This window comes from Schistocerca nitens, chromosome 2 (assembly GCF_023898315.1).
Source record: "Schistocerca nitens isolate TAMUIC-IGC-003100 chromosome 2, iqSchNite1.1, whole genome shotgun sequence".
Lineage (NCBI taxonomy): Eukaryota > Metazoa > Arthropoda > Insecta > Orthoptera > Acrididae > Schistocerca > Schistocerca nitens.
The window spans coordinates 39,407,143-39,420,479 of record NC_064615.1 but is presented as its reverse complement, the minus strand read 5'-3'; positions in this window follow the sequence as shown (position 1 = coordinate 39,420,479).

Genomic DNA, 13,337 nt, shown 5'->3' with positions numbered 1-13,337 from the left:
CCTGATTAATATATTGTTTAAAGATAAAGCCTTGGGCCTTCTGCCTAATAAAAATTATTTTAGTTGTGTTTTAAGTCATGGGCCTTAAGCCATTTTAAAATTAAAGTTCCTTGCTTGTCAAGTGTTAGATTTTTTGGGGCCTACAGCCTAATTTATGATGAGGCTTTGTTGTTTAAATTTATTTTACCTGGAGTTTTAAGTGATGGGGCCTTCAGCCGTTTTTAAATTAAGGATCTTTGTCTTTCGAGCATCAGTCTGTTTGGGGCCTTCAGCCTAATTGAAGATAAGGCCTTCTGCATTCTGTTTTTTTTTTTTTTTACCTTGAGTCTTAAATCATCAGCCTTCAGCCGTCTTTAAATTAAGCTTGTTGCTTTTCAAGTGTTAGATTTTTGGGCCTTCAGCTAAATTATATAACTTACTTAACGTGAGGTCTTCTGCCTTCTAAATATTCTTTTTGGCGTCTGAATTTTGAGTTAATAGCTTTAAGCGTATTCTGCCGATAACTAAATGCAAGAATTTGTACTGTAATGTGCGGTCAAATTAATAAAGTTATGTGTGTTCGAGAGTAACTGACAGCCGCGCATTTTCGCCCCTTTCGACAGTTCCAACTACCTGTCCTGTCCTGCGGGTTGAGCAGGGCATTTCAGTTTTACTACTTCAAACCTTAATGCTGTTTTTCTGTACCTGTATCATCGCAACTAAAACGTAGTGCCTCAGTATTAATGGCACTTGAAACAAAAACTTTCTTCCCGCTACTTTCTCGAAAACTGACATTTTTAGGAGTATGGCTGCGTACGAAATACAAGTTGATTCTTTCAAGAAGAAAATAACAACCAGCTACCGTTAACAACGTTATTTATTTACACAAATAGCGCCGCTGCCGGTTTAGAACTAACAGGTTCACCTCGAGTCGGCCGTTCACGAGTATATTACATTTATTTTTGTTTACATTAGGTTGTTGTTGTTGTGGTCTTCAGTCCTGAGACTGGTTTGATGCAGCTCTCCATGCTACTCTATCCTGTGCAAGCTTCTCCATCTCCCAGTACCTACTGCAACCTACATCCTTCTGAATCTGCTTAGTGTATTCATCTCTTGGTCTCCCCCTACGATTTTTACCCTCCACGATGCCCTCCAATACTAAACTGGTGATCCCTTGATGCCTCAGAACATGTCCTACCAACCGATCCCTTCTTCTGGTCAAGTTGTGCCACAAACTCCTCTTCTCCCCAATCCTATTCAGTACCTCCTCATTAGTTATGTGATCTATCCATCTAATCTTCAGCATTCTTCTGTAGCACCACATTTCGAAAGCTTCTATTCTCTTCTTGTCCAAACTATTTAACGTCCATGTTTCACTTCCATACGTGGCTACACTCCATACAAATACTTTCAGAAATGACTTCCTGACACTTAAAACTATATTCGATGTTAACAAATTTCTCTTCTTCAGAAACACTTTCCTTGACATTACCAGTCTACATTTTATATCCTCTCTACTTCTACCATCATCAGTTATTTTGCTCCCCAAATAGCAAAACTCCTTTGCTACTTTAAGTGTCTCATTTCCTAATCTAATACCCTCAACATCACCCGACTTAATTCGACTACATTCCATTATCCTCGTTTTGCTTTTGTTGATGTTCATCTTATATCCTTCCTTCAAGACACCATCCATTCCGTTCAACTGCTCTTTCAAGTCCTTTGCTGTCTCTGACAGAATTACAATGTCATCGGCGAACCTCAAGGTTTTTATTTCTTCTCCCTCGATTTTAATACCTATTCCGAATTTTCTTTTGTTTCCTTTACTGCTTGCTCAATACACAGATTGAATAAGATCGGGGAGAGGCTACAACCCTGTCTTACTCCCTTCCAACCACTGCTTCCCTTTCATGTCCCTCGACTCTTATAACTGCCATCTGGTCTCTGTACAAATTGTAAATAGCCTTTCGCTCCCTGTATTTTACCCCTGCCACCGTCAGAATTTGAAAGAGAGTATTCCAGTCAACATTGTCAAAAGCTTTCTCTAAATGTACAAATGCTAGAAACGTAGGTTTTCCTTTCCTTAATCTTTCTTCTAAGATAAGTCGTAAGGTCAGTATTGCCTCACGTGTTCCAGTATTTCTACGGAATCCAAACTGATCTTCCCCGAGGTCGGCTTCTACTAGTTTTTCCATTCGTCTGTAAAGAATTCGTGTTAGTATTTTGCAGCTGTGGCTTATTAAACTGATTGTTCGGTAATTCTCACATCTGTCAACACCTGCTTTCTTTGGGATTGGAATTATTATATTCTTCTTGAAGTCTGAGGGTATTTCGCCTGTTTCATACATCTTGCTCACCAGATGGTAGAGTTTTGTCCGGACTGGCTCTTCCAAGGCCGTCAGTAGTTCCAATGGAATGTTGTCTACTCCGGGGGCCTTGTATCGACTCAGGTCTTTCAGTGCTCTGTCAAACTCTTCACGCAGTATCGTATCTCCCATTTCATCTTCATCTACATCCTCTTCCATTTCCATGATACTGTCCTCAAGTGCACCGCCCTTGTATAGACCCTCTGTATACTCCTTCCACCTTTCTGCTTTCCCTTCTTTGCTTAGAACTGGGTTTCCATGTGAGCTCTTGATGTTCATTCAAGTGGTTCTCTTATCTCCAAAGGTCTCTTTAATTTTCCTGTAGGCAGTATCTATCTTACCCCTAGTGAGATAAGCCTGTACATCCTTACATTTGTCCTCTAGCCATCCCTGCTTAGCCATTTTGCACTTCCTGTCGATCTCATTTTTGAGACGTTTGTATTCCTTTTTGCCTGCTTCATTTACTGCATTTTTATATTTTCTCCTTTCATGAATTAAATTCATATTTCTTCTGTTACCCAAGGATTTCTACTAGTCCTCGTCTTTTTACCTACTTGATCCTCTGCTGCCTTCACTACTTCATCCCTCAAAGCTACCCATTCTTCTTCTACTGTATTTCTTTCCCCCATTCCTGTCAATTGTTCCCTTATGCTCTCTCTGAAACTCTGTACAACCTCTGGTTCTTTCAGTTTATCCAGGTCCCATCTCCTTAAATTCCCACCTTTTTGCAGTTTCTTCAGTTTTAATCTACAGGTCATAACAAAATAGATTGTGGTCAGAGTTCACATCTGCCCCTGGAAATGTCTTACAATTTAAAACCTGGTTCCTAAATCTCTGTCTTACCATTATATAATCTATCTGATAGCTTTTAGTATCTCCAGGGTTCTTCCATGTATACAACCTTCTATCATGATTCTTAAACCAAGTGTTAGCTATGATTAAGTTGTGCTCTGTGCAAAATTCTACCAGAGGGCTTCCTCTTTCATTTCTTAGCCCCAATCCATATTCACCAACTACGTTTCCTTCTCTCCCTTTTCCTACACTCGAATTCCAGTCACCCATGACTATTAAATTATCGTCTCCCTTCACTATCTGAATAATTTCTTTTATTTCATCATACATTTCTTCAATTTCTTCGTCATCTGCAGAACTAGTTGGCATATAAACTTGTACTACTGTAGTAGGTGTGGGCTTCGTATCTATCTTGGCCACAATAATGCGTTCACTAAGCTGTTTGTAGTAGCTTACCCGCGTTCCTATTTTCCTATTCATTATTAAACCTACTCCTGCATTATCCCTATTTGACTTTGTGTTTATAACCCTGTAGTCACCTGACCAGAAGTCTTGTTCCTCCTGCCACCGAACTTCACGAATTCCCACTATATCTAACTTTAACCTATCCATTTCCCTTTACAAATTTTCTAACCTACCTGCCCGATTAAGGGACCTTATAACGACATCCTCTTGAGTAGTCCCCGCCCGGAGATCCGAATGGGGGACTATTTTACCTCCGGAATATTTTACCCAAGAGGACGCCATCATCATTTAATCATACAGTAAAGCTGCATGCCCTCGGGAAAAATTACGGCCGTAGTTTCCCCTTGCTTTCAGCCGTTCGCAGTACCAGCACAGCAAGGCCGTTTTGGTTATTGTTAGAAGGCCAGATCAGTCAATCATCCAGACTGTTGCCCTTGCAACTACTGAAAAGGCTGGTGCCCCTCTTCAGGAACCACACGTTTGTCTGGCCTGTCAACAGATACCCCTCCGTTGTGGTTGTACCTACATTAGGTAATGGAAAAAAAAAACACTTTTTTTCCAAGAATCAGCTTGGAAAAACTTTATTGGCACGTAGTACTAGTCGGTTTCCTGGTATGACACTTATCAAATTCTGAATAATGTATATATTTTACGATTCGTCTTATTTTTTTGCGGTGATTCGGTGAGCAGCATAATAATTCTGTGGCCCCAGAATGCGCTCTTAATATCTTGGATACAAATCAGATATGTGCAAAGAGAGGTAGATTGGTTTTTCGTTCTCCTGGTTTGGCACTTAGAAACTTTTCAGTTCCACTCTTCAGTCGGATTACTTCTATTTCTGCAGTAAACATCAATAAACCCCTGAAGAGCCAAATAACAAAGAATAAATAGAAAGTATTCGTTTTTTATTGTAATCTTTTACGTCATTTACTCTCATTGCTTCTCGTATCAGTCTTACTTTACTCGTCATCGGGAGTTCCTTACTGCTTGCGTATGAAAATTAGTTATCGAAATGATTTAAAAACTATTCGTTAATTTGCAACTATCTGTAATTTAATCTTGGCGCAGTTGCTGATCGTGAGAAAATGGGGGACGCGGGGGCCGGGGGGAGGGGGCAGGGGGGAGGGGTAAGGGGTGAGAAACTGACGTCCGCAGTTCTTGTGTACTGATGATGCGTGTTGGGTTGCATCTTGTTGATTGTGAAACTGCAATTTAGGTTTTAAATAATTGATACGACTGGTAATAATGAAAAACAAGTACATTACTCATGATAGTCACGGTATCAACTCTTAGTCGGTTAATACCGATCAATAAATTTCACTGTACGCAGCTCGTGGTCGTGCGGTAGCGTTCTCGCTTCCCGCGCCCGGGTTCCCGGGTTCGATTCCCGGCGGGGTCAGGGATTTTCTCTGCCTCGTGATGACTGGGTCTTGTGTGATGTCCTTAGGTTTAAGTAGTTCTAAGTTCTAGGGGACTGATGACCATAGATGCTAAGTCCCATAGTGCTCAGAGCCATTTGAACCATTTAGAGCCAATAAATTTCACTGTCACAATAAGCGCTCATGTTTCAGATCGCCGGCGGACTCTTAATGCGAAATCCATTTCAAAAACTGATGGCTGCTCAGTGAGCAGATATACATTTTGGGTATACTACGAAAAAGAGTAAAATAAACAAATTGTAACGAAGACGTCATTATGACTCTAATGAAAATGTAGACGAGCAGGAAATGTAGCCAGCGAAATGACTGAATGAAAGATAGTCCAAGAAAGTGCTTTTCTGGATGACAAGAAATAAAAAAAAATCGACACGACGACTCAGCTGAAGATAACAGTGGAAAAGATGTTGAAGCAACAAGACTGCGTACAGCTCTGGCGAACGTAATTAGCGGGAAAGTCTCTAAGATTACGGTACTTTATCTCGCAGTAGATGTCAATTGGTTGAGGATGATGATCGTGGTAATGACCATAATAAATAACACGTATCAGACACTTATTGACAGATTAAGACTGTGCGGAGCCGGAACTAGGACCCTGAACCTAGTGGTTTATTAAGAGTGTGTATGTTGGGTTGTTGTGGGGGAGGAGACCAGACAGCGAGGTCATCGGTCTCATCGGATTAGGGAAGGACGGAGAAGGAAGTCGGCCGTGCCCTTTCAAAGGAACCATCCCAGCATTTGCCTGGAGCGATTTAGGGAAATCACGGAAAACCCAAATCAGGATGGCCGGACGCGGGATTGAACCATCGCCCTCCCGAATTATTAACAGTAGTCTTACCGACTGAGCTACACCGCCCCTCACAGTTTCTATTCGACCAATATTTCTCTCGCAGTTGCATACGGAGCTAATACTACTGGAAGAAAGAATGTCGAGGAGAAATAGCTTATCCATAATCTATGGTTTGTTGGCAGAATGAATCTATTGCTCCTCTGACAGATTAAAGTCGCTGTGAAGTTTGGAAAATAAGAGAGGGGTACTAACCGATAGAATTGAGGCAGTTCAGTCGGTAGTAGTGTTACCAGTGGACGGAAAGATTCTGCATTGAGTTTTAGAGGGCAGACAATTTTCATACTTCCGTAAGCTACGAAACAGCGTACAATCCGTCGCAGAAAGAAATATTCTCTCTAGTAACTTTTATCAGATTTTAGAAATCAAATGAGGTAACATTTACACGAGAAGAGTAGTATGATGTAGTACTGCACACAGCTGATACAGAAAACTTTTTAAACATTCTCATTATTATGATTATTATTATGACTTTCCGATGCTTTTATGTTTCCAGATTTACTAAGGAAAAGTTGACAACGACGGCGTCAAATGTTTCGCTTCGACTGTGATCTCCAAGTCCATGACCGGATGAGTAGCTAGGATTTTACAGTTCGGAACTTCAGACAACTGGGAGACCAGACGGCGCAATGTGCCTGTGAAACCGCTACTAGATTTTGTTACTACACCACAAAATTTCTTTAGGACGACTTGGAAGCTGTAGAGAAGAAAAAAAGGCATATTTTCTTTTCAGTGTTATCGGGTCTGTATTACAACACGACAACGCCCAGTAACTGATTTCCCGGAATATCAAGAAGTTGTTTACAGCACGACAGACACACTTCTTCTCCAGCACACCTGCTGGTCCAACTCATTAACAGTGATGGATTTGGGAAACGTAAACTTGGAAACAGAAATTAATGTTCTTAGAAAACCACTCCGTTTGTTATTAAGGGTCGAAAGCGTGTGCACAAGCAACATTTTACTTTCCTGCTATCTGATGTACAAAATGTGAAATGATGGTTCAAATGGCTCTGGGCACTATGGGACTTAATATCTGAGCTCATCAGTCCCCTAGAACTTAGAACTACTTAAACCTAACTAACCTAGGGACATCACACACATCCATGCCCGAGGCAGGATTCGAACCTGCGACCGTAGCGGTCGCGCGGTTCCAGACTGAAGCGCCTAGAACCGATCAGTCACACAGGCCGGCTGTGAAATGATGTCCTTATGAAGAAATTTGGGAACCCTTGGAATCCCTAAATCTTGTTAACGGTTGGGGCTTTCCACTCTGCCCTTTCCAAGTGTGGATTTACAGTCTCAACCACAACAAGCCGCGTGGCACACTCTGACAGCAGTTCCGTAATGCAAGTGAACGCAACCCTTTCTAGTGACGCGTCTCCAGTCCCGCGACTGCTCGGCAGAGAATTTGCTTTCCGCTATGCTGGCGCGACTACAGACACGCCATTGAAAACAGCAGTTGCCGGCCGCGGTGGCCGAGCGATTCTAGGCGCTTCAGTCTGAAGCCGGCCGACCGCTACTGTCGCAGGTTCCAATGCTGCCTCGGGCATGGATGTGTGTGATGTCCTTAGGTTAGTTAGGTTTAAGTAGTTCTAAGTTCTAGTGGACTGACGACCTCAGATGTTAAGTCCTATAGTGCTCAGAACCATTTGAACCATTTTTTGAAAACAGTTGCACTCGGTTGCATTAAACAAGTGCTACGAGACAGGCGGACGGCTGGGCCTCACGGCTTGCGTTGGCACAGTTGGCGGAATGTAATCGCCCTTTTAGAGGTAGACGTCTTGTCAACTACGTGATTATTAGAGAAAGAGTACTGCAAGGCCAAGTCACATTAACGCGAGCACCTCCTATGTTCCTCGCCAACGTGCGATGACCAGTCACAGACGGCACGTGGCAGCACTAGCAGTGGAGGGAATATAAAGAGTGTCGTGGAGATGCAGAAAACAGCGCAGTTGTTGTCGTAATGTGGAAACGGAGTCATTTATCTGACGTCCAAAAGGGCTTGATCATCGGCTTTCGAGCCATGGGTGAAAGCATTTCAGAAACGGCTACGTTTGTAAGCTGTACACATGCCGCCGTGGTCAATATATGTAGTGTGTGCCAAAATGGCGCCGAGACAACTGTGTGACACCATGGGCCATAGACGTTGGGGATGAACGACGGCTTCGAAAATGTGTACAGGCGAGTAGATGTGCCGCTGTCGAGGAACTGGTCGCCCAGATGAACCAAGGTGCTACGAACAGTGTCTCGTTAATGACAGTTAACCGAATGTAGCTGCATATGGGACTCTGCAGTAGGCGCGTCTCGTTTATGCACCTGTACTGACTGCTGTTCACAGGCGACGAAGGCTGGAATTTTCACGCCAGTAGCGCAACTGGATCTCCACTGAGTGGCGATATGTGGCTTTTTCAAATGAATGGCGATCGGACTGATGGCTGTAGGCGTCTACGGCGTCGGAAGATTCCAGGCCGGCGGAGGGAGCGTCATGATCTGCATAATGTTTTCATGGCATTCCCTGGGTGATCTCGTCATTCTTGAAGGCACACTGGATCGACAGAAGTATGCATGTATCATTGGGGACTGTATCCACCCTTAGATGAAGTTGGTTTTTCCTCGGCACGATGGTATCTACCAGCAGGACAATGCAATGTGTCAGACTGCTTGCAGCGCAGCCGCGGGGGATTAGCCGAGCGGTCTTGGGCGCCGTAATAATGGACCGTGCGGCTGGTCCCGGCGTAGGTTCGAGTCCTCCCTCGGGCATGGGTGTGTGTGTGTTTGTCCTTAGGATAATTTAGGTTAAATAGTGTGTGCCCTTAGGGACTGATGACCTTAGTAGTTAAGTCCCATTAGATTTCACACACACACAGCTTGCAGTGCACGTGCTTGGTTCGCCGGATGTAAACGCAGTCTAGGGAACCAATTCGATCGAGCAGTTCGTGCCATGGATCCTCAACCGAGAAACCTGACGCAGCTGGACAGGGCGCTGCAGTCGGCATGGTTCCACACCGGCGCCTTCCAGAGCCTCGCTGACTCTTTTCCTGCAAGTTCGCTCTGCAAAAGGTGACCGTTCAGCCCTTACACAGTTGTTGATTTTAATGTGAGTGGACAGTGTATTTCTGTACAATAAGGTTCAAATGGCTCTAACCGCTATGGGACTTAACATCTGAGGTCATCAGTCCTCTAGACATAAAACTACTTAAATCTAACTAAGCTAAGGACATCACACACATCCATGTAGCAGCAGCGCGGTTCCGGACTGAACCTCCTAGAACCGCTCGGCCATAGCGGCCGGCTTACAACAAGGAAGGAAGGAAGGTTGCTGTTTGAACTTCGAGGTTCAGTTGGAACACAAAACTGGTTTCGGCAAATATTCGCCTACAATTCGAGAGCAGTCTTTTCAAGAGAAATATGTTAGCAGTCACTATAATGGAATTAGGGGTTGACGAGATTGGGGGACTTGGACCTTTCTTCTTCTTAATGAATCCGTAATCCGCTGGTTGTAGTCACATAGGTACAGGAGATGGAAACCGATAAGTAAGACCAAAAAACACAATACGTCGTCATGCCTAATACTATGGAGGACCACCGTTGGCATCAAAAACAGCTTCCAGTCATCACGGAATGCTCGAATACAGATCTTGTATACTCTTTAATGGCATCTTATGCCGTTATTCCTGCGAAATATCGTGGTATCAAGTTAGTGTAACGACGATGGAGGCGGTTAGCGATCCCGCACCCTTCCCTCCAAAGTAGACCAGAAATTCACAATAAAATTGAGATCTTGTGAGTATGGTGGCCATGGTAGATGTGAAAATCCATCCGCGCGCTCACAAAACCTGACCTGGACGATGCGAGCCACCCTGTAGTTCTGGAACACAGCGTCACGATTGATGAATTACCATTGTACTTATGGGATGGTCCTGATCAGACAAAATGGTCACGTAATCTTTGGCAGTTATGCAACCTTCCATACCAACCGCGAGGCCCGTGGAATGCTACAATGCGGCTAACCAAATCATCACCAAACATCTGCTATGTTTCACTCTGCCAGAAGTTGGAGATAGAGCGAAACAAAAGTCATCCGACTAAATCACTTTTTCCACTGCTCCAAGGTCCAGGTTTTGGGGCGCCGGTACCACATTTTTGTATTTGGACATTTGCAAACTTATGACTCGTTGCTGAATTCCAGTTCTCCCTGCAATTCGTAGCTTAAAGAGCACCCATCGTGTTATTTTGCTGCTGAAACTGTTCGCGAGCGCGACATTCAGTACTGCAGTGACTTTTTCAGCTGTTTTCCTCTCATTTCGTAGCAATACTCTTTAATGACCGTCCGTCACAGCTGTTCAATACACACTTTCGTCCGCGTTGTGACACAGCGAATGATTGTTCAAACAAATTTCGGGCTTGCAGCCGGTCGTCGTTCAATACTTCGCACGATATTTCAACTGGGCACCTCCCAGTCATCTTCATGTGAGCCGTCGCAGACTGGCGATAAAGTTCTCCGCTCCGCAGTATATAGCGTACTGTAACTATTCTGCGCATGCGTCGAAAACTTGATAGTTGAACCAACACTGCCCGCCGGCAGCGCCCTCGCTGGTGGAATAGCGGAACTCAGTCACCCTCTGCGTTGCTGTTTGCCACGGCCGTCGACGCACTCTGTTGTCTTTGATTTGAGCAAATCGTGGAGATAATGGGATTCCATGCACTGTCCAGCTGGTAGCCGCTGTCACGGTTTAACAGATTTTCCGCCAGTCGTATTTCTACGGATTCTTTAATAACGGAGTCCCAGAAAGACGTTGCTGTAGACAAAATCTGTTACTACGAAAGGCCGGAATTTACAAGATTCCGTGCCAATGTGGTATGGCTTACATAGGTCAAACCACACGCACCGTGAAAGAACGCTGCACTGTACATCAACGTTACACCCGCCTTTTGCAGCCAAGCAAGTCCGCTATTGCTGAACATTGTATTTCTACTGGGCATTCAATGGAGTATGAGAAAACAATGATTTTGTCTACAGCAACGTCTTTCTGGGACTCCATTATTAAAGAATCCGTAGAAATACAACTGGCGGAAAATCTGTTAAACCGTGACAGCGGCTACCAGCTGGACAGTGCATGGAATCCCATCATCTCCACGATTTGCTCAAATCGAAGACGACAGAGTGCGTCGGCGGCCGTGGCAAACAGCAACGCAGAGGGCGACTGAGTTCCGCTATTCCACCAGCGAGGGCGCTGCCGGCGGGCAGTGTTGGTTCAACTATCAAGTTTTCGACGCATGCGCAGAATAGTTACAGTACGCTATATATTGCGGAGCGGAGAACTTTATCGCCAGTCTGCGACGGCTCACCTGAAGATGACTGGCAGGTGCCCAGTTGAAATATCGTGCGAAGTATTGAACGACGACCGGCTGCAAGCCCGAAATTTGTTTGAACAGTCAATTCGCCGGAAAAATTTTAAAATTCACACAGCGAATGATGTTTGTTTCCTATTTCCCTGCATGCTGCACAGGACTTCGAGACGGTGTCCCTTGAAACACCAGCTACCTCCGCTACGTGGTCACGGAAGTACTCATCATACGAGCACCAACAAATATACCCATGTTCTAATTCATTTAGCTCTACTTCAGTTTACTCACAGCTACACAAAACGCTGTTCTAAACCCAACTAAGATTTGCAACTCATTGAGGACATAGCATACGTGCAGGCCGGCCGGAGTGGCCGAGCGGTTCTAGGCGCTAAAGTCTGAAACCGCGCGACCCCTACGGTCGCAGGTTCGAATCCTGCCTCGGGCATGGATGTGTGTGATGTCCTTAGGTTAGTTAGGCTTAAGTAGTTCTAAGTTCTAGGGGACTGATGACCTCAGCAGTGAAGTCCTATAGTGCTCAGAGCCATTTGAACCATTTTTAGCATACATGCAGCTCGTGGTCAAATACAACACCCCAACATGCAGGCTTTGCTAGTATGTGCATTTCTGTTCAAGCATGCGTTTCTAGCTGCGTTTCCGTATTTGTGACCGACCCCAGTTGCCGTCAAATGCTGGCTGTGTGAATACTGCTGCTTTCTGTTGGCGCATGTGGCTGCTTATTTTTCGTGAAAGAAGTCAATATATTATCGTTGGTTTTCTTTCACATTCAGGATGTTTTCGTCATCCTCCATCGTATCTGCATGTCTAGCCTTTCCAATTTATTTATTTTCTGTTTACTAGTAGTTCGCTACTCACATTCTTAATTTGAAACCCTCAAGACAAATTCGTTGTCTTTGTGGCATCACTTTTGTTTCTTCAGAATGAAATACATTTCCTCCTCATGAATTACTTTGGCGCCGTGATTCTTCTTTCTGTTTTCGTGCACTCCAACTTTGATTATTTACTTTCATATAAACACAGTATTGTTTGCGTTTTTCATTGGTTATGTTTCAGTCAGTAGTCAATGTCTCTAGAATAATTTTTTTTAATTTCATTAAATTTAACTGGTCCTTGGAAGAATGATATGTTAAATATCTTTAAAATTTGTGACAAATCAATTTCAGACCATGCCAAGGGTAAAATATCATCAGCAAGTTTAATGCAATGAAGTTTAATGTAATGCGCTCAATGAGTATTAATTTCCATAGTATGACTAACACTCGGAAATGTTAAACTCATTCGAATCTGACATTCCTGAAAGCTACAACCGGCCTTGCACACATCGTCCCCACATGAGAACGAAACTTTGGGTTTCTCCAAAAAAATTCATTCGACCACAGTAAAATTGACAGCAATATTTTAATAGTGTGGTATCATTAAAAGATAGCAGTGCCATACCAAACAGGGCAACTCGCATCGATACCATAGAAGCTTACAATGTCTCACTGCAATCCGCACTGCCGAATGGGAGGCGCTGGCGGACGCACACCTTCACTGCCAACGCTGCAGCGCCACAACAGGGAGGCCGATGTGGAGCTGGGCAGAGGAGCAGTCCGTGACCTCCGATCAGGAACACAACATCCAACTAGTTAAGACACAAGAGTGACTCATGTCGTAGATGGAATGGCACTATTAAGACACTGAGAACTTTGATACTGTGGTCGTCAAGTGTTGCTCTAATATTCAAAGACAGTTGAAAATGTTCAGCACATTCCTGCGGCAATGGATTGTATAAAGTTATGTACATATTTATACCATTCTGGTAATGAAGTTAACTAATAATCCATAATATAGTTCCGATCAACCATCTACTAGAGCAGGGCTTCACAACATACGTGCTCGCGGAGCAAGCTGTGAGCAGCGAGGCGCGAGCACGGAGCAGCGCGAGCACGCTACCCCAGACTACCGGACCATAGCGGCGAGGGGGGAGAGTCACGTGGGGCACACAACAGCTGCCGCCAGTCAATGTAAATCCGCGGCCACCTGCAGGGATATCGCTCACGAATTATTACTGCGACAAATGAAACAAATAAAGGAGAATGT